Genomic DNA, 23,171 nt, shown 5'->3' on the forward strand with positions numbered 1-23,171 from the left:
GCCGCGGAGCGGCTGGGCCCGTGAGCCGTGGCCGCTGAGCCTGCGCGTCCGGAGCCTGTGCTCCGCAACGGGAGAGGCCACGGCAGTGAGAGGCCCGCGTACCGCCAAAAAAAAAAAACAAAACAAGGGAGCTGGACTTCATGGCCCCAGAGTGTCTTCTGATTCTGAAGTGAGGAAAAGGGAAGCTTCTCTGCTGGTGCCAAGTCACTTCAGCGACCTAAACTGGTGAGAGTTCGCAGGGCAAAACCCGCTTCTTCCTTCCTTCTTCCTTCTTTCTCTGCAGTTAAGCACAGGAAGGGCTGCAGGTAGGCACAGTGGGCCGGGAGGGCGTTGCCCAATGCAGATTCTCCTGCGAGCGGTTTTTGGGGTGCCCCAGGCCTTCTTGGCTTTAATCCTGGGTCCGCTGTAAAGAAATCTCCCACTAAATCACGTTGAGGGATTTGGTGGGTAACGGGTGATGCTTCCACTGGAGGCATTGGAGATCATCTTTAGATCTGTCCTGCTTAACAGACAGATGAGATACCGGTGAGACAGCGTGGTACTGGACAGGACATCAGGGGTCTGGGGTGGGGACGAGCTCGGGGGTGTTGCTGACGCTAAAAATGACCGTTTGCTCAGGAACCTGTGTTCTTCGCTCACACCTCCAGCTGATCGGCCACGTGCGTCTCGCGAAGCTGTCTTTCCTTAGGAAGCCTTCTTCCCTCCATTCAGCAAGCAGTCAGTGCAGGGGCTGGGCTCGCGGGGCGGGGTAGTGCGGGGAGACCCCACAGTCCCTGCTGCCCAGGGAGGGGCAACTGTCCTGTGGTCACCGCTGGGCAGGCGGCGGGGCCCACAGAGCGGGCTGCTCTGATGTGCGGCACCAGAGCTGCCGCCGCCCACCTCCTGGATGCACTGGGCACCCGAGCAGAGCTGACACCAAAAGCGCCAGTTTACTGGGCCTGAATGATGTTCGGCCCTAGGCTGAGCGCTCACACGTGCCTCCCAGTTTATTCCCCACAGCTACCCAGTGAAGCAGCAGCTGTTACCTCCCCTGTTTTCCACGTGGGGAAACTGGGTGCAGGGGTGAAGGTTCTTTTTTTCTGGCCTGGCTAGTATTTTCCCCGGTTTAATCCTTCCTTTCTGAACGCAGTAGGACTGAAGTTAGCGTGAGGGCCTAGGGGTGGTGTCCTTGGTGTATCCTGGGGAAGTTGACTCTCTCCCCCGAAGATGTCCTTTTACAGTGGTTCAGGTGGCCTGGGTGAGGGACTTTCAGTGCTGAAATTGGGACAGTCCCAGGCAAACCAGGACGGTCGGTTCCTCCAGGGAGCCTGGAGCTGAGGATTTCTCCAGGTGGCCTCTGAGATCCTTTCAGTAACGCCTGAAGGCCACCTCCAGCCTGGCGGCCCCGCTGTCTGTCCCTGGCCAGGGCCTTCTGAGGCCCCCTCACAGCTCTTGCTTGTCAAGGTCAATCATTAAGCCCACTGAGCCTAAAGAATGTGGCATAAGAGCTAAGCCTGCTGACCCCATTAGTCTAGGGAAGTGGACCAGAAGTTTATTGGTTGTCTAAATATTTATGGAGAGCAACGACTGCTAATTTTAGAAACCATTAGGTTGCTATATTTAAACTTGTGCTTGAAGGATTTGCTAATTTAAGAAGTGAGCCTTAATGAGCCCCCAACTCCCAGACCCCAGCCCCCCACCCCTTTCCCCCGAGTTACCAGCAGCTGCTACTGGTGTTAGGTCATAATTCAACTTCCCAGCAACCACTTTGCACTTTGGGGCCATTCGATGGAAAAACAACCTCAAGCGAACGAATCTCCTTGGAAACCACATAAAACTCATCGCTGATGCTTCGGAAGGAACTTGCCCAAGCATGGCCTCCAGCAGGGGCAGCGCTTGGAGGGTCCAGCTGGCCTGCAGTTGGCTTCGTCCCCGGGCTGCCCTTTTCCTGCAGACGTGCGTGTGCTCGTGGAAACATTTGCTAGAGAGATGTGCGTCCAAGACAAATATGGTTCTAAGAATCAGGGTCCAAAAAAAGACCTCGACAGGCTGGGTGGGTCGGGCTGCGTGTAACAAGGCGACGCATTGCAGGAATGGACATTGGGCCTTGCGTTTGGGTTCACAGAGCCCCCGAAGCACGCTGCTGGGTGGGCAGTATGTGGCTGTCACACCTGTGAGCAGGATTTAGGGCAGTCCTTCCCAGTGACTGCTTCTCAGGACGCCATGCTGGCAGGAAGTCTCGTGGAAGACAGAAATTCCAGCTAGGTGGGAGAAAATCGGGTAACTGTAGGAGTTCTCATCGCTGGTAATATGCAAACATAATTGGGAACCTCCCAGAAAAGTCTCGCGTGTGGCATCTCCTAAGCTTATTTGACTGGAGACGTCCTCCCCCGACTTTGCCAAAGGACAGCTTAAAGTCAAATCACTTTGGCAAGTGGATTTAGAGGATGGAAGTCTGTTGCAAGTTTAATGGAGCAATGATGAGATAGGGTTGATTAAAAAAAAAAAAAAGAGAATTTTGATTTTGAGGAGGGTTGAATGAGCACAAGTAGGACGGCCAGCAAGATGCTCGGATGTGCCCCGGTAGCATCTCAGCGAACCCCAGGGCTGTAAACTAATGTGAAAATCTGTGAAGGGCAGCTGTGAACAGCACCAAGGCTGCTGTGGCCCCCTTACACTGGATCTGGTTTTATGAGGACCAGATCTGAAAGGCAAGGGTTTTTTTTTTCCATATAAACTTTTATGTTGTCTCCTTCCTCTGTTGTCCATGAGCTACATTTTTTTAAAGGAAGGAATTCAAAACAAACAAAGCAAAACAAAGAAAATGAGGCAGGAACCCAGAGCACATGGTGGATTTTCTTCCAGCCTGCCTGGACCCCAGCTGTGTCAACTTTGGAGCTTTGCCTCTGAATTAGGCATCATTTCAACAGCAGTGGCCGGTGGGGAGAGCCGCACTGGGATGGGGGACAGATGGGTTGTTTGCCCGGCCCCTGCTCCTGCTTCTCTACTGCCTCGTGTCCCTCGGCCCCTACGATGAAGAGCTCTGCTATGGACACGTGTGTCCTTTGTCTTTTCCACACACACTGCTGAAGGGAATGTCAGCCCCGGGGCGGGAGCAGGTTGTACCTTGAGAGACAGGGCCCCAGCCAGGTGTGTGGAAGGTTCTATACCCACAACCACCTGGGCGGAAGAGTTGGATGATTTGGCCTCTCGAACCTCATTTCAGCTTCTGACCAGCCTGCAGTTGGAGTGGATTTAGAGCCGGTTGGGAATGGGCCATCCCATGTATGGCTGCCCCACGGCCTCCTGACACATGTTGGATCCACTGTGGAGACAGCTGGGACTTTGTTTCCTAGAGCTTTATTGGAAAAATGAAGAGCTGCCTTTTTTTTTTTTGCGGTACGCGGGCCTCTCACTGTTGTGGGCTCTCCTGTTGTGGAGCACAGGCTCCGGACGTGCAGGCTCAGGGGCCACGGCTCACGGGCCCAGCCGCTCCGCGGCATGTGGGATCCTCCCGGACCGGGGCATGAACCCGTGTCCCCTGCATCGGCAGGCGGACTCCCAACCACTGCGCCACCAGCGAAGCCCAAGAGCTGCCTTTTAAGGAAGATGGTCATTGGACTTTGAAAGAATGCAGAGTTGCCTCAACTTTGATGTTCAACAATTGAAGAAAATGTCTGGTTCAAAAAGTTGTAATGCTGAGAGGGATAGATTAGGAGTTTGGGATTGACATGTATACACTGCTATATTTAAAAAAGATGACCAACGAGGGTCTACTGTATAGCACTGGGAACTCTGCTCAACACTCTGTAATAATCTAAATGGGAAAAGAATTTGAAAAAGAATAGATACATGTATATGTATAACTGAATCACTTTGCTGTACCCCTGAAACTAACACAATATTATTAATCAACTCTACTCCAATATAAAATAAAAAATGTCACCAAAACCTGTCATGTCCTCCTTGTCACCTCATTATATCAGTAGTTCAGATATTTCATAAATGCTAGACCTTGGGAACTAAGGATGAACTCAAGGGAGATTTGGATTCATCTAAATGAGCTACATTAGCAACACTACCCAACAGGAGAAAAGAAAAAAGGACCTTTCTGCTCTATCAGTATAAAATAACTCCAGTCAGTAATTCCTAAATGACACGTTCAGTGCTTGTTTTCTTCATAGTGTACAAAGTGAGTGGATCTCTTTCCTAGAAGCTTAGGTAGACTCCAGAGGTGCTATTTTGGTACATCTTTTTATACAAATATATAAGAATTATGACAAAGTGATCAAGTCATACCTTGGAAAAACCATTTCATATTCATTTAGGATGGGCTGGACTGTGGGTCTTTTGGCTTTAAAAATGAAGTTTCCTTCCTTATTATTCCAAGCTTTCTGTAACTTTCCTTGGGTTGTTTTTCAGACTGGCAGGCATCTATATTTTAAATTTATGAGGACTTCTATGCCATCTACACACGGTGTGGAAGAACCGCAGTCTTTCCATGAGGCAGAGACAGAATGACTATATAATTAACTTATTACTGCCATGATAGTTAGGGCTTGCTAATATTATTCAGGAAAACCAATGTGAGATATCTTGTACAAATCATATAGAAATGACAATTTATAGGTTAAAACTTCCCCTCTATTTTGGATGAGTAAAGAAAAATCTATTTTTCATCACAAGAGCTGGTTTGGGGAAAAGCTTGTGTTAATACTATATGAAAATCGTGGTATGTGGTTAAGTGCTTGCAGAGGCCATTTTCAGCTCAACGAGATTGAACAAACTATTGATTTAGTGAAAACTACAAGCTTAAGTTACCACGACCATAAAAATTCTAAACCATTTCCCAGGAGGCATTATCCCTCTAATTTCAACTCACCAGAATTTCATTCGAATCCATTAAAAATGCAGTAGATCAACATGTTAAAATGAAATGATTGAATTTCATTGAATAAAAAACCCTGGTGCCTTTGCATACGTGTTTTTTTCTGACAAGATAGTTGCGTAGATTTGCTTTGCTATGTTGTTTTCATTTTTCAGGGGACAGGTGACTAAAAATCTGTGCAAGAAAAATATTAGAAAAGCAAAAAACACCCCATAGGTTGTAAGGTTTTTTTCAAAAGTGTTAAATGATGATTAGATGACTAATAGTTAAAGTGTTCTCTAGGAAGTCTTTATATAAGGGATGCAACGGGTTGAATCGTGTCTCTCCAAAAATGTATGTTGAGATCATTACCCCTAATGCCTCAGCAAGTGACCTTATTATTTGGAAATAGGGTCACTGCAGAAGTAATTTTAGTTAAGACGAGGGCATACTGGAGTAGGGTATATCGCTAAACCGATAAGACTGGTGTGTTTATGAGAAGACGGCTATGTGAAGGCAAAGACATAGGGAAGACACCATATGAAGATGGAGGCGGAGATCGAGGAGTGCCAAGGAGGGCCAGCAGCCACCAGAAGCTAGGAGAGAAGCCTGGAACAGATGGTTCCTCACGGCCCGCAGAAGGAACCAATCCTGATGACCCCTTGATTTTGGACCTCTGGCCCCTAGACCTGTGAGAGAATACATTTCTATTGTTCTGAGCCACCTAGTTTGCGGTGCTTTGCTATGGCAGCCCTAGTAAACCAATGCAGGGGATCACTGAAGGGTGGCCTAGGGGAGTACAGAAAAAAACACTCATGTCTGAACATGAGAAGTGGGTTCCCTTCCAGAGCAGGCATGGTCTGATGGCTTCACATCCGCCACAGAAAACAGCAAGGCATTGGTCAACTGCATGTCTGAAGGTGTGGAGGATAGAATCCAGGGAGAGGGAGAGAACACAGGGAAAGAGGAATTTGGAAGGCCTTCTGTAGCTGTAAAAACTCAAGAGCGAGGGCCAACTACAGTTAGTAACCCATGCGGTGATCAGATGACTCAGCTTCTCCAGACTGGAAAAGTGTATGAAGCCACCGACCCCCAAAGGGTGTGAGGGGCTCAGTTCTCCACTTTGTATGTAATTGGCTGGGCTGCATCCAGAGACATGGCAGACCTTTTCAGGCTGGATGTCTGGTTTTCTTAAATCAACATGTTTTGGTTTCACAGACCATAAAAACCCAAATTTGGGGTGCTGGCAGGTTTGGATAAGGCAATTCAGATGGTTGCCCAGGCTTTCCCTTGGAAATCCAGTAGAGCTCAGTGGGACCTCCCTTTAGGACTTACATCAAAACAGAAATGAAGTAACAGGACATTGTCTCAGCTGGGCTGGAAACCCCCATGAATAAGATAACTATTTGATGGATTTTGTAAGCCTGTGAAAATGATTTATTTGAGCACTGAACTGGGATTATATAGCAGTGACTAAAAATATGGTGTCAAATGAAAACATAAGACTGAGATTTACAAATGCTAAATACAATACAGCTAAAAAATGATGTTTAATGCTCATTCTCTGTAAATTTAGCCTTTCAAGCCCAGGTGCACAGAAGCTGTGAGTTATTAATGATAAGAATAAAAACAATCACAGCTAAATGTTCTGAGTGTTTGTGATATGCCAGACCCGTGCTAAGTGCTTCCACTGGCACTAACTTATTTAATCCTTCAACAAATCTACGATGTGCATGTCGTTGTCCTTGTTTACAGACGGAGGAACTGAGGCTTAGAGAGGTTAAGTAATTTGTCCAAGGTCACACCTGGGCTGAACCAGGGATCCTAATAGGAGAGTCCTGTGATCACCCAGGTAAGAGATGCTGGCAGTGACAAAGGTAGATGCTGAGAAGAGGTTGGTTTCTAGATACATTTGGAAGTGAGACAGGTAGGGTTTGCTGATGGCTTAGCTGTGGGGTGTGAGAGACAGGGGTCCATCATGGCTCCAAGGTCTTGGGCAACTGGAAGAATGGAGTTGCCATTTATTGAGGGTGAAGACAGTGGGAAGTGGGAGGATCTGGGTTTGGAGGGTGAGGGCAGACAAGAGGAGTCTTGTTTTAGACATGCTGGGTTGAGATGGCTATCCCCACCCGGGGTGGGGAGGGGTATACTGTGGCTGAATGTATAAGTGCAGAGTTTGGGGAGGGCACAGAAGTGGAGAAGTCCACTTGGGACTCAACAACATAGAGATAGGATCGAGGGAATTCCCTGGCAGTCCAGTGGTTAGGACTTGGTGCTTTCACTGCCGTGGCCCGGGTTCAATCCCTGGCTGGGGAACTAAGATCCCGCAAAACAAAACAACAAAAAAGGGAAAGAGACAGGATTGAAAGCTGTGAGACTGGGTAAGAGCCCCTAGGGAGTGAGTGTAGACTCCTCTGTAGACGAACAGGTGCCTGACGACTGATTGCAGGAACCATCCAACATCAGAGGTGGGGGTGCTGAGGAGGAACCAACCATGGGCCCAGGGAGTGGCCGGGAGGGAGGAGACAGCCCAGAGGGAGATCCATGAGCGATGACAGAGATCCAAGTTGGAGGGAGAGTCAAATCATCAGATAAATCACGTCATCTGAGCATGGAAATGATGCTTAGCAACATGAAGGGCACTGGAGACCTTGACCAGCACAGTTTCAGCAGCATGATGGGAGTGGCTTCAACAGAGGGTCGGGATAGGGGCACAGGACATAATGAGCCCAGAGAATTCCTTCAAAGACTTGGACCATCAAGGGGAACCAGGAGATGATGCAGCAGTTTGTAGGGTGGGGGTTCTTAATCTGGGGTCCAGGGCCCATAGAATTCAGGGTACCTGTCAACTTGGATAGAAAAAAAAGTTGCATGATTTATTTCATCAGCTTCTCCCTGAAAAGCCTGTCCTTGTGTTATGAATAAAGGCAGCCACCTACAGCGATCTTAACGGTGCCTGTGAGCTGATCACCGATAGGAATCACTCAGAGTTTGCATTGCTTTACAGCTGTTGCAGATACCTGGAAAGATCATTTACCATCGTTGCTATTTCAAAACTATGGTAGTTATAAGACCCCTGCTAGGTCTGGTAATGTAATGCATTGATAGAGACGCACATAAGTTACTATGAACAAAATGATTTAAAAATATTTCGGTAACTGTATTTCAATATAATTGGCTTCCTTTATAACCCTGTGTATTATTTTATACATTTAAAAGTACTGTTCAGGGACTTGCCTGGTGGTCCAGTGGTAAAGAATCCACCTTCCAATGCAGGGGACGCGGGTTCGATCCCTGGTCAGGGAACTAAGATCCTACATGCAACTTAGCCCGTGCGCCACAACTACTGACCCTGGGCGCTCTAGAGCCCGCGAGCCACAACTACTGAGCCCTGGGCGCTCTAGAGCCCGCGAGCCACAACTACTGACCCTGGGCGCTCTAGAGCCTGCGAGCCACAACTACTGAGCCCGGGCACTCTAGAGCCTGCGAGCCACAACTAGAGAGAAGTCTGCATGCCACAACGAAGATCCCGCGTGCCGCAACTAAGACCCGATGCAGCCAAATAAATAAATAAATACTAAAATAAATAAATAAAAGCATTGTTTGGAGAAGATAAACATAGGCTTCACTAGATTGCCAAAGGGATCCAAGGCAAAACGAACAACAGCCCAGTAAAGAACAGCAACCTCAACAACAAAAGAACAAAAACAAAATAGTTAAGCAGCTCTGCCAACGGGATGTGTGGTCAAGAGAGGACCTTTGTTTTGTTGTGTTGCTGATTTGAAGATGAGAGAACCCGAAGCATGTTTGCCTGCCTTTGGAAATGATCTGGTAGGAAGGGAAACACTGACGATGTTGAGGAGATGTCCTTGAACAGAGCATAGGAGGGGCCTGTGCACACACCTGGAGAGGCCAGTTCAGACCGGAGCAGGAAGGAGGCCAACGCGGGGAGCCTGGGGGACGTGGCAGGGAGCAGTCGGCGATGTTCTCAGATTGTCCCAATTTTCTCAGGGAAAGAGGAAGCAGTCTGATGTGTTGAGAAGGAAGATGGGGGATAAGGTGTTGAAGGTTTGAGTGGAGAGAAAAGGGATGCTGTGGTCGCCTCGGAGAACGGGAGCTCAGTGGACCTTATAAGACAAGGTCAGCAGGAGATGCCCGTGTGAAGCCAGTGGTCATGAGGCTTCAGTGACCACAAGCTGCTGGACAGCCTTCTCCAGCACAGTCAGTGGGACCACATGGCCCCGGAGTGGGCAAAGGGCTGGACTCAACTCAGTGGGGATTTTTCTAGGAGAAATGGTGAAGGGAGAGTGGAAGGGAGATTGGTGTGTACACAGAGAAGTGAGTGTAATGGTGGGTGATGCTGGGGAGGAGGGAAGGGAGGACGGGGAGGAATGAGCTGCAAGGACAGGAGATGGTGGCCGGAGACTGGGACACGTGTCACTGTGACCTTGGTGGGCAACAGTGAGCAGTAGAGTAAGACTGTGGGAAAGGATGGGACCACCAGGGAGGGTGGAAGAAAAGGACCACCGTGGGTATGGGACCACCATGAATTCCTTAGAGCAGTTTGTGATCTGATGATTTCACTATTGTTTGAGAGGTTACATCTCTCTGATCACTGACTTCTCTTCCGCCCGTGAAGGTGAGAGAAAGAGAAGCAGGGCCAGAAAGAGGAGCGGCACACAAGTTGAATGTCTGCTAAGTACCCTGTCTGTCACGGTCAAGTCAATCTCGGCCGAGCTCTCAGTTCTGCCCTTTATGTCTTTCACCCCCAGGACTGCCGTGTGATACACGTATTGTTCCCAGAATTCAGTCTTCAGCGTCGTTTTTTTCATAAGCCACCCTCTTTCCTTGTCCCCCAACACCCTGTTCTTCTCTGTAGAGCAGGAGAGAAATGCAAGATGGTAGCTTTGCACTTTTGAGGATAGACTCTGAGACACAGGGGAGAGGAATTATACCAGAACCTAGCCGGGAAGCGTACACACCGCGTGCTGGTATGCGTGACCCCAGATAACTCGACAAGTAAATCGTGGGGCAGGTCTCTGCAGGAAGGGGGCTTCCTGGTGTGTGGGAGAGGTGTCTGGACCTCAGCCAGGTGGGAGGCAGCTCTGCTCTGGTTTCACCCTCCTGGTCCCCCAGCTCTGCGTATTCCAGCCAAGGAACCTGAATTCAGCAGCTGTCCCCTCTCCTCATGCGTCAGCATCCCTCGGAGAGCTTTAAACAGACCCCGATGCCCCAGCCACCCCAGAGAGCACGATTCACTGATCGGGGTGGGGCTGCACATGGGGACTCCGGAGCCCCGCTCACACCCCCGGGTGACTTGGATGTACAGCCAGGTCTGAGAACCGCTGTCTTTAATTGACGTGACTTGTAAAGGTCCTATCAGGAGCTTTAAAAGAGTTTCTGCTCTATTTAAAATAGATAACGAACAAGGACCTACTGTCTAGCACAGGGAACTCTTCTCAATACTCTGTAATCATCTAAATAGGAAAAGAATTTGAAAAAGAATACATACATATATATGTATAACTGAATCTCTTTGCTGCACGCCTGAAACTAACACAACATTGTTAATGGACAATAAAAAAAAAAAAGAAAGAAACACAAAGTTAAATTTACCAAAATCCACCCACCCCGCAAAAAAAACCAGTTTGAAACTGTGTAGCCACGAGTCACAGTACCAACGTCTGCTCTGCTTGCTGTCTGTGCCGGCTGACTTTGGGCCTTCTCTGGGGTCTCCCAAGATGGGGACAGTCGGGCTCATCTACTCACAAGCCTTTGCCCTCACACCGCCTCTGCGTCAGAACCTCCTCTCCATCCACAAGTCGTACCTGTGCTCGAGTCCCACACCCATCCTTGACCCCGCACCTCCATCTACCCCCATACTTCTTCTTCGACAGCCAAGCATCTAGAAAGAGGCAGATTCCCTGTTTACCCCTCTGCCATCTGGCTCCTGTCCTCCCAGCACTTCACCCTCCACCCAAACCTGTTCTTACCAGCTGGGTCCTCTTTCAGTCCATCTTGGGCACTCGGCCCACCTCATGTGTTAATATCGGCCAAGAAGTTACCCCAGGGGACATTTATGTTTTCCTGGCTGGCCCTTGAAAACAAAACTCTCGCTGGCTCCAAAGAGTGATGCTCGCAGTGGCAAGAACACGGTAGGGGTCAGTCCTGGAGGGAGGCCAGTGCTACTTTGATGTATGTGTTTTGAAAACGTTTAAGAAGTTTAGAATGAATTGGGTCAGGTCTGAGAGTTCAGCTTGCAGAAGCCCTCATGAGAACCTTGAAGATGAAACAGTGCAAGATGGAAACATGGGGCCCCTTGTTCAAAAATTATTAAGAATTTCAAGATGGTGACTGCAGAGCATCAAACCAGGCAGGCGCCCTCCCCAGCCCAGGGTCCCACGCGGCCGCACAGGTGGCAGGCCCATGCAGCCTGGACGCTGAGACTTTCCTCCCTTAAACCAAAGAGTACATCTAATTTGAACGTTGAAAGGAATAAGAGACACTTCTGCAGTGTTCTGCAGGAAGAAAAATATGGTTTCATATGTTTGTTTTTTCTTCATTTAAGTGTAGCCCAGATGCCTCTGTAAATATCTGGCAAGGAGCAGCCTTTGGAAAACAAAGCTATGGCTGGTCTCCTGTGCCCAAGAGAGGCGGCCAACAGAAACAGACCCGGGGTTCTCAATCTCAGCTTCCATTTCTCTCTTGCTCCGGGGAAGCTGTAGGGGTGTGTGTGTGTGTGTGTGTGTACATCCAAGTCCGGGGTGAACCGCTGCCTCTGGGTGGCTTGGGTCTTCACCCCAGGGACTCTGCTCATAGCCTCCCTGCACCCTGGCGGGGGACCCCAGCCCCAGGGAGAGAAGAGGATGAGGTATGGGAGTCCCATCTGCTCCCTTCTTGCCTTCACCCCACGGGGGAAGGGTCTCTTAGGGCAGGCTCGGGGCGCCCTCCCAGCAAATAGCCCCCCGTGGAAAATTCCTGTGCACGGCTGGCTACTGCTGGCCTCCCAGCAAAAGGCCTATGACTCTGGCGGCCGCTTGTCCTGCAGACAGTGTAAGGACTTGCCCCGGAGTGAGGATCCGGAACATCAGCTGGAAGGAGGAATGATGGAGTTTAAAAGTGCCAAGAATCACACCTGAACTGGCAAGATTGACTGTCCGAAATTTTATAAAAGACGTCAGGAGAAGCCTTGTAAGTAGGCTTTCAGACTTCTTGTTCTGCGTCACGCGAGATATCCTCTGATATAAGCAAGAACATGTTTTTTGAAAACCAAAAAATTTGATATATTCGATTTTGTTGACCTTTAAAAAAAGACTAACTGGAAAGCAGGAAATATAGTAATATTTTCACGGCACTGAAGGAAGAAACTGTCTCTTCCTTTTTACAGATTTCTCTGCAGATGCTTAAGAAGCATTGGTCCTATTATATAGATGGATAAGTCAAGCACAGTAAGCTTTAGAGATTTGCAAAGCAGATAAGAATGGAGGCTGGCTTCCGCTCAGACTGATTTTTGGGCAAACAGCTCAGCCGTATGGGACTCACTTGACCATCTACATCGTAACAGCTGCTTCCCAGAGCTGTTTAGAAGATGCTAAGATAATATATGTATAAACCTGTAAGCCCATAAGGAAGGACACCCAGTAAGGCAAGGTGTGTGCTATTGAAGTTTTATCATTATTAGAGATAAATCTGTTCCGACTCCACTGAAGCCAACCCAGCAGGAGACCAGCAGCTGAGATGCTGGGAGAACTCGATGACAGGGTTGTGCTCTGGTTTCCCAAGACTTTAAACTTAGTGATTAAGAGATTTTTGCCTTGGGACTTCCCTGACGGTCCAGTGGTTGAGACTTCACCTTCCAATGCAGGGAGTGCGGGTTTGATCCCTGGTCGGGGAGCTGAGGTCCCACATGCCTCGCGGCCAAAAAACCAGAAAACATGAAACAGAAGCAGTATTGTAACAAATTCAATAAAGACTTTTAAAAAATGGTCCACATCAAAAAAAAAAAAAAATCAAAGAGATTTTTGGCCTTGAAAGCGGCAGGAATGAAATCTCTCGGTGGGAACGTTCAGTCAAAAGCCCTCCCGTGCATTCTGGGAAGCCCGCGGCAGCCGCTGGGGGTGTGGGATTCAAGGTAGTTGAAGGATCGACTCACGATCAGATTGCATGGGATTTCCCCTCTTCTGTACCATTTTTTTACCCTCATTAAGCGAGAGCTAGCACTTTCCCTCCCCTTCTCCAGTGTCTGTGTGCGTTGGGGGGAGGGGGAGGGCTGGGGGGAGGATACGGCTCCCGTGTCTGGAGGCTCTGGACCCTCACAGTGCACAGAGGGGCAGTGACAGCAAGCGCCCCAAGCTGACCGTCTCCTGACACCCACAGATCCGGTCCTCCCAGCCCAAGGCCCCGCCAGCGATGAAGGAGTTCTGCCCAAACGCTCAGGAACTGGACCCTGTCCCTCCTGGCTCATTAGGAGGCTGGCTGTCCCCATACCTGGTGCTGGGTTCCCCAGGGCCCCCAAGGCCCAGGTGCCCTTCTGCAGGGGGCGATGCCACCCACCTGGAGAAACCCCACCCGCACGCAGACCCCCGGACAAACGACGGCCACCAACCCCAAACCCTCCCGACCTGTTGCCTCGTCTCACACCCACATGCAGAGGTCCTGGCGACCCAGCTGCCTCACCAGGTCCCTGGCTGCTCTGGGAACTGGCTGGGCACAGGGCAGCGTGACCCACGGACTCCCCAGGGATGCTGCCACCCTCCAGTCTTCCCCCTTCCACCGACTGGAAGCTTCAAGGCCAGGGCACTTGAGAGGCTAGTGACCAGACAATTACTAGGTCCTTTGGGAAGGGCCTGTGTGGGCACACGTGTCATTTGGTTGGATGAGTTAACCATCCAGCTGCCCCATGCACAGGACGAGACTGGGCCAGGCAGACATTCAGGACCAACCAGAAATGTCATCTCTGCACTTTGGAAAAATGCCTGATACATGTGAGCATCGTCATCTCCTCCCTGAAACACCCTCTGGTGACTCTCCTGCACTGGCAGGACGAAGCCTGGACTGCCCAACCGGGGGTTGAAGGCCATCTGTGGTCCAGCCCGGCCCGCTGGCCCACTCTCTGCATCCTCGTTTCTCCACGTCCTTGCTCATGACCCCCCAGCAGGCCGCCCAGTCCCTGCTGGTGACCCACACGGAGCCCCTCCTGTTCCCACCCAGCCTGCTCTGAGCCCGTCACCCGGCCGTTGTCTCCACGCTGCTTCGGACTTTTGTGCTATTGAGCAACACAGAATTTCTCACCCTGCAGGCTGCTGGGGGCTCTGGGCGCGTGCCAGTGAGTTTTGATCAATGTGCCACTCTTTTTTGTTTTGTTTTTTGGCTACAATTGCAGATATGGGTGGTTGGGTGATGTCTGTCGTGGGGAGTGTGAGCTGGGTGGGTCCCGGGCACAGGTGGCAAAAGGAATGGGTTGCTGTTACTTTGAGATGAGAGACATCATGAAGAAGGTGGCTTTGGGGGGACGTTCAGATATGACTTGAGAACCCAGTGGGGCTGGGAGTGTTATTCTGAAAGCTAGGACTGCGCACAAGGCTGGCCGAGGGAACGGGGCCGTGCTGGGATGCCTCCAGCTACTTCCAGTGTGCTGCGGACCGGGCTGGGATCCAGCGTGGCTGAGAACCACAACTAACTTGTCCCACACATCTGTCCCTTCCTCGTCAACTCCATCACGGATGCTCTAAGGGCAGCAGCTCGGCTCCTGGGCTCCTTCCGCGGCTCCTCAATCTGTGTGGCTCTGGTTGGTGCTTAGAAAGACACAGTGAAGGAACTCAGGTGTGGGCGAATGGCCCTGCGTGTGGACCCGAGCCTGTCCCTGTGTCCCTGGCAACGGGCTTGGGATGACAGAGCTGGGAGCATTTTGTGGCTGGGCGTTTGGAGTGGGGGTTCAGAAATGTCTGTTAAATATCACTGAGGGTTGACAACCCAAATCCACATAGCTTTATTTATCTAGTCTCTTCTCTGGAAATAACCGTCTTAAACAAGATCATCTTTAGTTCAGGGTCATTCGTAGGCCCTGATCCTCTTCTATTTAGAGGTTTCCCACGACATCTTATATATTAAAATGCACCCACATTACCTATAATTTTATGCTGGGAGTTTTTGAAATTATTTTTTAATTTTGCTTTTGGGATGGTTTGGCTACAAGTCATACATTTAATTCACAACTGCATTTGATTTCTTTTTTTTTGCGGTACGCAGGCCTCTCACTGCTGTGGCCTCTCCGGTTGCGGAGCACAGGCTCCGGACGCGCAGGCTCAGCGGCCATGGCTCACGGGCCCAGCCGCTCCGCGGCATGTGGGATCTTCCCGGACCGGGGCATGAACCCGCGTCCCCTGCATCGGCAGGCGGACTCTCAACCACTGCGCCACCAGGGAAGCCCTGCCTTTGATTTCTTGATATTGATTGTGTATTCTTGGTCAGTCTTGTAGAGAGAGTAAATGTAAACCCCCAATTCTGGTAAAATATGATATTTTTAGGAATACTGCATTTAACAATGAAGTGGACATGATGTTATGTGTTGTACCCTTTTGTTAAAGCTTGATTTTCTCTGGAACAATTCATTCCTATTCTGGGCTGAAGTGTGAAAGCTCCCAGGCCGGTGGCCCTGGCCTGTGGCCTCCTCATGGACAAAAGAGCCCTTCCTGGGCCAGAGGGCAAAGTCACAGGGCTTCTCAGTGACTCAACTGAAGTATAAAGGTATCGATTCATTTTTTAGAATTTTTTATTTTTTAAAAAGATATTTAATTAATTTATTTATTTGGCTGCCCCAGGTCTTAGTTGCAGCACGGGGGATCTTTTGGTTGTAGCACGCAGGATCTTTAGTTGCGGCATGTGGGCTCTTAGTTGCGGCATGTGGGATCTAGTTCCCTGACCAGGGATCGAACCCCGGCCCCCTGCATTGGGAGCGTGGAGTCTTAACCACTGCATCGCCAGGGAAATATTCATTCATTGAATATTGCTTGAACTCCAGCACTTGTGAGCAACAGGGCGCTTGGCGAGAAGACAGACACTGCCCCTGCCTCTTCAGGCACATGGAGTCACCGCACTAGTGGAGGCAGGGAGGCTACGCTTGGCGCTCCAGCCCTCCCCTCCCACCCAGGACCCGCATCCTTGCTCCTCCCGCGTGCCATCCAAGTCCGCCCTTAGATCTTTTTTAACTCTAAGGTATAAATGACTAATAATGGTTTAACATTTTGTCCCTCCCAGGAGGTATTTTTGAGTCTAAGGGATAAAGATTTAACAGTGAAATTTCAAGCACCAATCAGGGTGTAAAGGAAGATTTGGGGAAGGAGGGTGGCGAGCATTTTCCTAACACCCCCAGTCATTTCACTGAGTTAGGGCAACCTCTGTCCTTATGGATACAATGGAAGCCAGTAGATATTTCAAATTAAATGGATGGACGGATGGATGGATGATGGATAGATGGATGGACAGATGGGTGATGGATGGACAGATGATGCATGAATAGTTCCTCTTTATTCTATCTCAACTGGCCTTTGAAGCTTGATTCATTTTTTTCATTCCTCGTAGAGCCAGGCTAGGGTCTGACACACATTAGGAAGTCGGTTGAAGTTTGTAGAATAATGAGTTAGTAAAAGGAATGTTATAATTTTCGGTTACTATTTTGGGTCCCCTTTGATTTGAGACACACACCAGCAACTTGAGTCTGAGTGAGCAGATTCAGCTATCTTGATGGGATGGAGGCCACTGTAAAACTTGACCTTGTTCAATTTATCGACAGCATAACCTGTCAGACACACAAGACTTCCATGGAATCCTTTCTGTGTGGCTTCACGTTAACTTTGCAGAGGTCCGACTTTCAGAGAATTCCTGGTATTAAAAATAGCAATGACAACAATTGTACTGAACTCATTGTGGGCTAGTTTTCGTTTTAAGCACATCACATATGTTTACTAATTTTATCCTAAAAACAGCGCTTTGCTTTAGGTACTACTATTAACACCTGCCCACCAATTTTATGGACGGGGACATGGAGGCTCTGAGGGGTTAAGTAACCTGCTCAAGGTCATACTAAGTGGTGGAGGTCGGATTTGAACGCAGGCAGAGTGACCTCAGCATCTGCGCCCATAACACTACAGAGTCGACCCTCGCTATCTGTGGGTTCTGTACCCGCAGATTCAATCCACCATGGATCAAAAATATTCGAAAAAAAATTTTCCAGGAATTGAGGAAGATGGCGGAAGAGTAAGATGCGGATATCACCTTCCTCCCACAGATACATCAGAAATACATCTACACGTGGAACAACTCCTACAGAACACCTACTGGACGCTGGCAGAAGACCTCAGACCTCCCAAAAGGCAAGAGAGTCCCCACGTACCTGGGTAGGGCAAAAGAAAAGAGTATAAACAGAGACAAAAGAATAGGGATGAGACCTGCACCAGTGAGAGGGAGCCGTGAAGGAGGAAAGGTTCCCACACACTAGGAGCCCCTTCACGTGCGGAGACTGCGGGTGTCGGAGGGGGGAGCTACGGAGCCGCGGAGGAGAGCACAGCAACAGGGGTGCGGAGGGCAAAGCGGGGAGATTCCCGCACGGAGGATCGGTGCCGACTGGCACTCACCAGCCCGAGAGGCTTGTCTGCTCACCCGCCGGGACGGGCGGGGCTGGGAGCTGAGCCTCGGGCTTCGGTCGGAGCGCAGGGAGAGGACTGGGGTTGGCAGCATGAACACAGCCTGAAGGGGGCTAGTGCGCCACGGCTAGTCGGGAGGGAGTCCGGGAAAAGTCTGGACCTGCTGAAGAGGCAAGAGACCATTGTTTCGGGGTGCGCGAGGAGAGGGGTTTAAGAGCGCTGCTTAAAGGAGCTCCAGAGACGGGCGTGAGCCACGGCTACCAGCGCGAACCCCAGAGACGGGCATGAGACGCTAAGGCTGCTGCTGCCGCCACCAAGAAGCCTTTATGCGAGCACAGGTCACTATCCACACCGCCCGTCTGGGGAGTCTGTGCAGCCCGCCACTGCCAGGGTCCCGGGATCCAGGGACAACTTCCCCGGGAGAACGCACGGCGCGCCTCTGGCTGGTGAAACGTCACGCTGGCCTCTGCCACCGCAGGCTCGCCCCGCACTCCGTGCCCCCCCCCCCCGGCCTGAGTGAGCCAGAGCCCCCGAATCAGCGGCTCCTTTAACCCCGTCCTGTCTGAGCGAAGAACAGACGCCCTCCAGCGACTTACACGCAGAGGCGGGGCCACATCCAAAGCTGAGCCCCGGGAGCTGTGCGAACAAAGCAGAGAAAGGGAAATCTCTCCCAGCAGCCTCAGGAGCAGCGGATTAAAGCTCCACGATCAACTTGATGTACCTGCATCTGTGGAATACCTGAAGAGACAACGAGTCATCCCAAATTGAGGAGGTGGACTTTGAGAGCAACATATATTATTTTTTCCCCTTTTCCTCTTTTTGTGAGTGTGTATGTGTGTATGCTTCTGTGTGAGATTTTGTCTGTATAGCTTTGCTTTCACCATTTGTCCTAGGGTTCTGTCCGTCCGTTTTTTGGTTTTTTTTTTTACTTAAAAATTTTTTTCTTAATAATTATTTTTTATTTTGATAACTTTATTTTATCTTACTTTATTTTATTTTATCCTCTTTCCTTCTTTCTTTCTACTTTTTCTCCCTTTTATTCTGAGCCGCGTGGATGAAAGGCTCTTGGTGCTGCAGCCAGGAGTCAGTGCTGTGCTTCTGAGGTGGGAGAGCCAACTTCAGGACGCTGGTCCACAAGAGACCTCCCAGCTCCACGTAATATCAAATGGTGAAAAACTCCCAGAGATCTCCATCTCAACACCAACACCCAGCTTCACTCAACGACCAGCAAGCTACAGTGCTGGACACCCTATGCCAAACAACTAGCAAGACAGGAACACAACCCCACCCATTAGCAGACAGGCTGCCTAAAATCATAATAAGTCCACAGACAACCCAAAACACACCACAGACGTGGACATGCCCACCAGAAAGACAAGATCCAGCCTCATCCACCAGAACACAGGCACTAGTCCCCTCCACCGGGAAGCCTACACAACCCACTGAACCAACTTTAGCCACTGGGGACAGACACCAAAAACAACGGGAACTATGAACATGCAGCCTGCAAAAAGGAGACCCCTAACACAGTAAGATAAGCAAAATGAGAAGACAGAAAAACACACAACAGATGAAGGAGCAAGATAAAAACCCACCAGACCTAACAAATGAAGAGGAAATAGGCAGTCTACCTGAAAAAGAATTCAGAATAATGATAGTAAAGATGATCCAAAATCTTGGAAATAGAAGAGAGAAAATGCAAGAAACATTTAACAAGGACCTAGAAGAACTAAAGAGGAAACAAGCAATGATGAATAACACAATAAATGAAATTAAAAATACTCTAGAAGGAATCAATAGCAGAATAACTGAGGCAGAAGAACGGATAAGTGACCTGGAAGATAAAATAGTGGAAATAACTACTGCAGAGCAGAATAAAGAAAAAAGAATGAAAAGAACTGAGGGCAGTCTCAGAGACCTCTGGGACAACATTAAACGCACCAACATTCAAATTATAGGGGTCCCAGAAGAAGAAGAGAAAAAGAAAGGGACTGAGAAAATATTTGAAAAGATTAGAGTTGAAAACTTCCCTAATATGGGAAAGGAAATAGTTAATCAAGTCCAGAAAGCACAGAGAGTCTCATACAGGATAAATCCAAGGAGAAACATGCCAAGACACGTATTAATCAAACTATCAAAAATTAAATACAAAGAAAACATATTAAAAGCAGCAAGGGAAAAACAACAAATAACATGCAAGGGAATCCCCATAAGGTTAATAGCTGATCTTTCAGCAGAAATTCTGCAAGCCAGAAGGGATGGCAGAACATATTTAAAGTGATGAAGGAGAAAAACCTACAACCAAGATTACTCTACCCAGCAAGGATCTCATTCAGATTTCATGGAGAAATTAAAACCTTTACAAAGGAAAAGCTGAGAGAGTTCAGCACCACCAAACCAGCTTTACAACAACTGCTAAAGGAACTTCCCTAGGCAAGAAACACAAGAGAAGGAAAAGACCTACAATAACAAACCCAAAACAATTAAGAAAATGGTAATAGGAACATACATATCGATAATTACCTTAAATGTAAATGGATTAAATGCTCCCACCAAAAGACACAGACTGGCTGAATGGATACAAAAACAAGACCCATATATATGCTGTCTACAAGAGACTCACTTCAGACCTAGGGACACATACAAACTGAGAGTGAGGGATGGAAAAAGATATTCCATGCAAGTGGAAATCAAAAGAAAGCTGGAGTAGCAATTCTCATATCAGACAAAATAGACTTTAAAATAAAGACTATTACAAGAGACAAAGAAGGACACTACATAATGATCAAGGGATTGATCCAAGAAGAAGATATAACAATTGTAAATATTTATGCACCCAACATAGGAGCACCTCAATACATAAGGCAAATGCTAACAGCCATAAAAGGGGAAATCTACAATAACACATTCGTAGTAGGGGTCTTTAACACCCCACTTCCACCAATGGACAGATCATCCAAAATGAAAATAAATAAGGAAACACAAGCTTTAAATGATACATTAAACAAGATGGACTTAATTGATATTTATAGGACATTCCATCCAAAAACAACAGAATACACATTGTTCTCAAGTGCTCATGGAACATTCTCCAGGATAGATCATATCTTGGGTCACAAATCAAGCCTTGGTAAATTAAAGAAAATTGAAATCATATCAAGTATCTTTTCTGACCACAACGCTATGAGACTAGGTATCAATTACAGGAAGATATCTGTAAAAAATACAAACACATGGAGGCTAAACAATACACTACTTAATAACGAAGTGATCACTGAAGAAATCAAAGAGGAAATAAAAAAATACTTAGAAACAAATGACAATGGAGACACGATGACCCAAAACCTATGGGATGCAGCAAAAGCAGTTCTAAGAGGGAAGTTTATAGCAATAAAATCCTACCTTAAAAAACAGGAAACATCTCGAATAAATAACCTAACCTTGCACCTAAAGCAATTAGAGAAAGAAGAACAAAAATACCCCAAAGTTAGCAGAAGGAAAGAAATCATAAAGATCAGATCAGAAAAAAATGAAAATGAAATGAAGGAAATGATAGCAAAGATCAATAAAACTAAAATCTTGTTCTTTGAGAAGACAAACAAAATTGATAACCATTAGTGAGACTCATCAAGAAAAAAAGGGAGAAGACTCAAATCAATAGAATTAGAAATGAAAAAGGAGAAGTAACCACTGACACTGCAGAAATACAAAGGATCATGAGAGATTACTACAAGCAACTCTATGCCAATAAAATGGACAACCTGGAAGAAACGGACAAATTCTTAGAAATGCACAACCTGTTAAGACTGAATCAGGAAGAAATAGAAAATATGAACAGACCAATCACAAGCACTGAAATTGAAACTGTGATTAAAAATCTTCCAACAAACAAAAGCCCAGGACCAGATGGCTTCACAGGCGAATTCTATCAAACATTTAGAGAAGAGCTAACACCTATCCTTCTCAAACTCTTCCAAAATATAGCAGAGGGAGGAACACTCCCAAACTCCTTCTAGGAGGCCACCATCACCCTGATACCAAAACCAGACAAGGATGTCACACAGAAAGAAAACTAAGGCCAATATCACTGATGAACATAGATGCAAAAATCCTCAACAAAATACTAGCAAACAGAATCCAACAGCACATTAAAAGGGTCATACACTATGATCAAGTGGGGTATATTCCAGGAATGCAAGGATTCTTCAATATGCGCAAATCAATCAGTTATACACCATATTAACAAATTGAAGGAGAAAAACCATATAATCATCTCAATAGATGCAGAGAAAGCTTTTGACAAAATTCAACACCCATTTATGATAAAAACCCTGCAGAAAGTAAGCATATAGGGAACTTTCCTCAACATAATAAAGGCCATTAATGACAAACCCACAGCCAACATCATCCTCAATGGTGAAAAACTGAAACCATTCCCACGAAGATCAGGAACAAGACAAGTTTGCCCACTCTCACCACTCTTATTCAACATAGTTTTGGAAGTTTTAGCCACAGCAATCAGAGAAGAAAAGGAAATAAAAATAATCCAAATCAGAAAAGAAGTAAAGCTGTCACTGTTTGCAGATGACATGATACTATACATAGAGAATCCTAAAGACGCTACCAGAAAACTCCTAGAGCTAATGAATGAATTTGGTAAAGTAGCAGGATACAAAATTAATGCACAGAAATCTCTTCCATTCCTATACACTAATGATGAAAAATCTGAAAGTGAAATTAAGAAAACACTCCCATTTACCATTGCAACAAAAATAATAAAATATCTAGGAATAAGCCTACCTAAGGAGACAAAAGACCTGTATGCAGAAAATTATAAGACACTGATGAAAGAAATTAAAGATGATACCAATAGATGGAGAGATATACCATGTTCTTGGATTGGAAGAATCAACATTGTGAAAATGACTCTACTACCCAAAGCAATCTACAGATTCAATGCAATCCCTATCAAACTACCACTGCCATTTTTCACAGAGCTAGAACCAAAATTTTCACAATTTGTATGGAAACACAAAAGACCCCAAATAGCCAAAGCAATCTTGCGAACGAAAAGTGGAGCTGGAGGAATCAGGCTCCCTGACTTCACACTATACTACAAAGCTACAGTAATCAAGACAGTATGGGGCTTCCCTGGTGGCGCAGTGGTTGAGAGTCTACCTGCCAATGCAGGCAACACGGGTTCATGCCCTGGTCCAGGAAGATCCCACATGCTGCAGAGTGGCTGGGCCCGTGAGCCATGGCTGCTGAGCCTGTGCATCTGGAGCCTGTGCTCCGCAACGGCAGAGGCCACAACAATGAGAGGCTCACGTAACACAAAAAAAAAAAAAAAAAAAAAAAAAAAAAGACATTATGGTACTGGCACAAAAATAGAAATATAGATCAATGGGACAAGATAGAAAGCCCAGAGATAAACCCACGCACATATGGTCACCTTATCTTTGACAAAGGAGGCAAGAATATACAGTGGAGAAAAGACAGCCTCTTCAATAAGTGGTGCTGGGAAAACTGGACAGCTGCACATAAAAGAATGAAACTAGAACACTCCCTAACACCATACACAAAAATAAGCTCAAAATGCATTAAAGATCTAAATGTAAGGCCAGAAACTATCAAACTCTTAGAGGAAAACATAGGCAGAAACTCTATGATATAAATCACAGCAA

This window comes from Stenella coeruleoalba (genome assembly GCF_951394435.1).
Source record: "Stenella coeruleoalba genome assembly, chromosome: 5".
Classification (NCBI taxonomy): domain Eukaryota; kingdom Metazoa; phylum Chordata; class Mammalia; order Artiodactyla; family Delphinidae; genus Stenella; species Stenella coeruleoalba.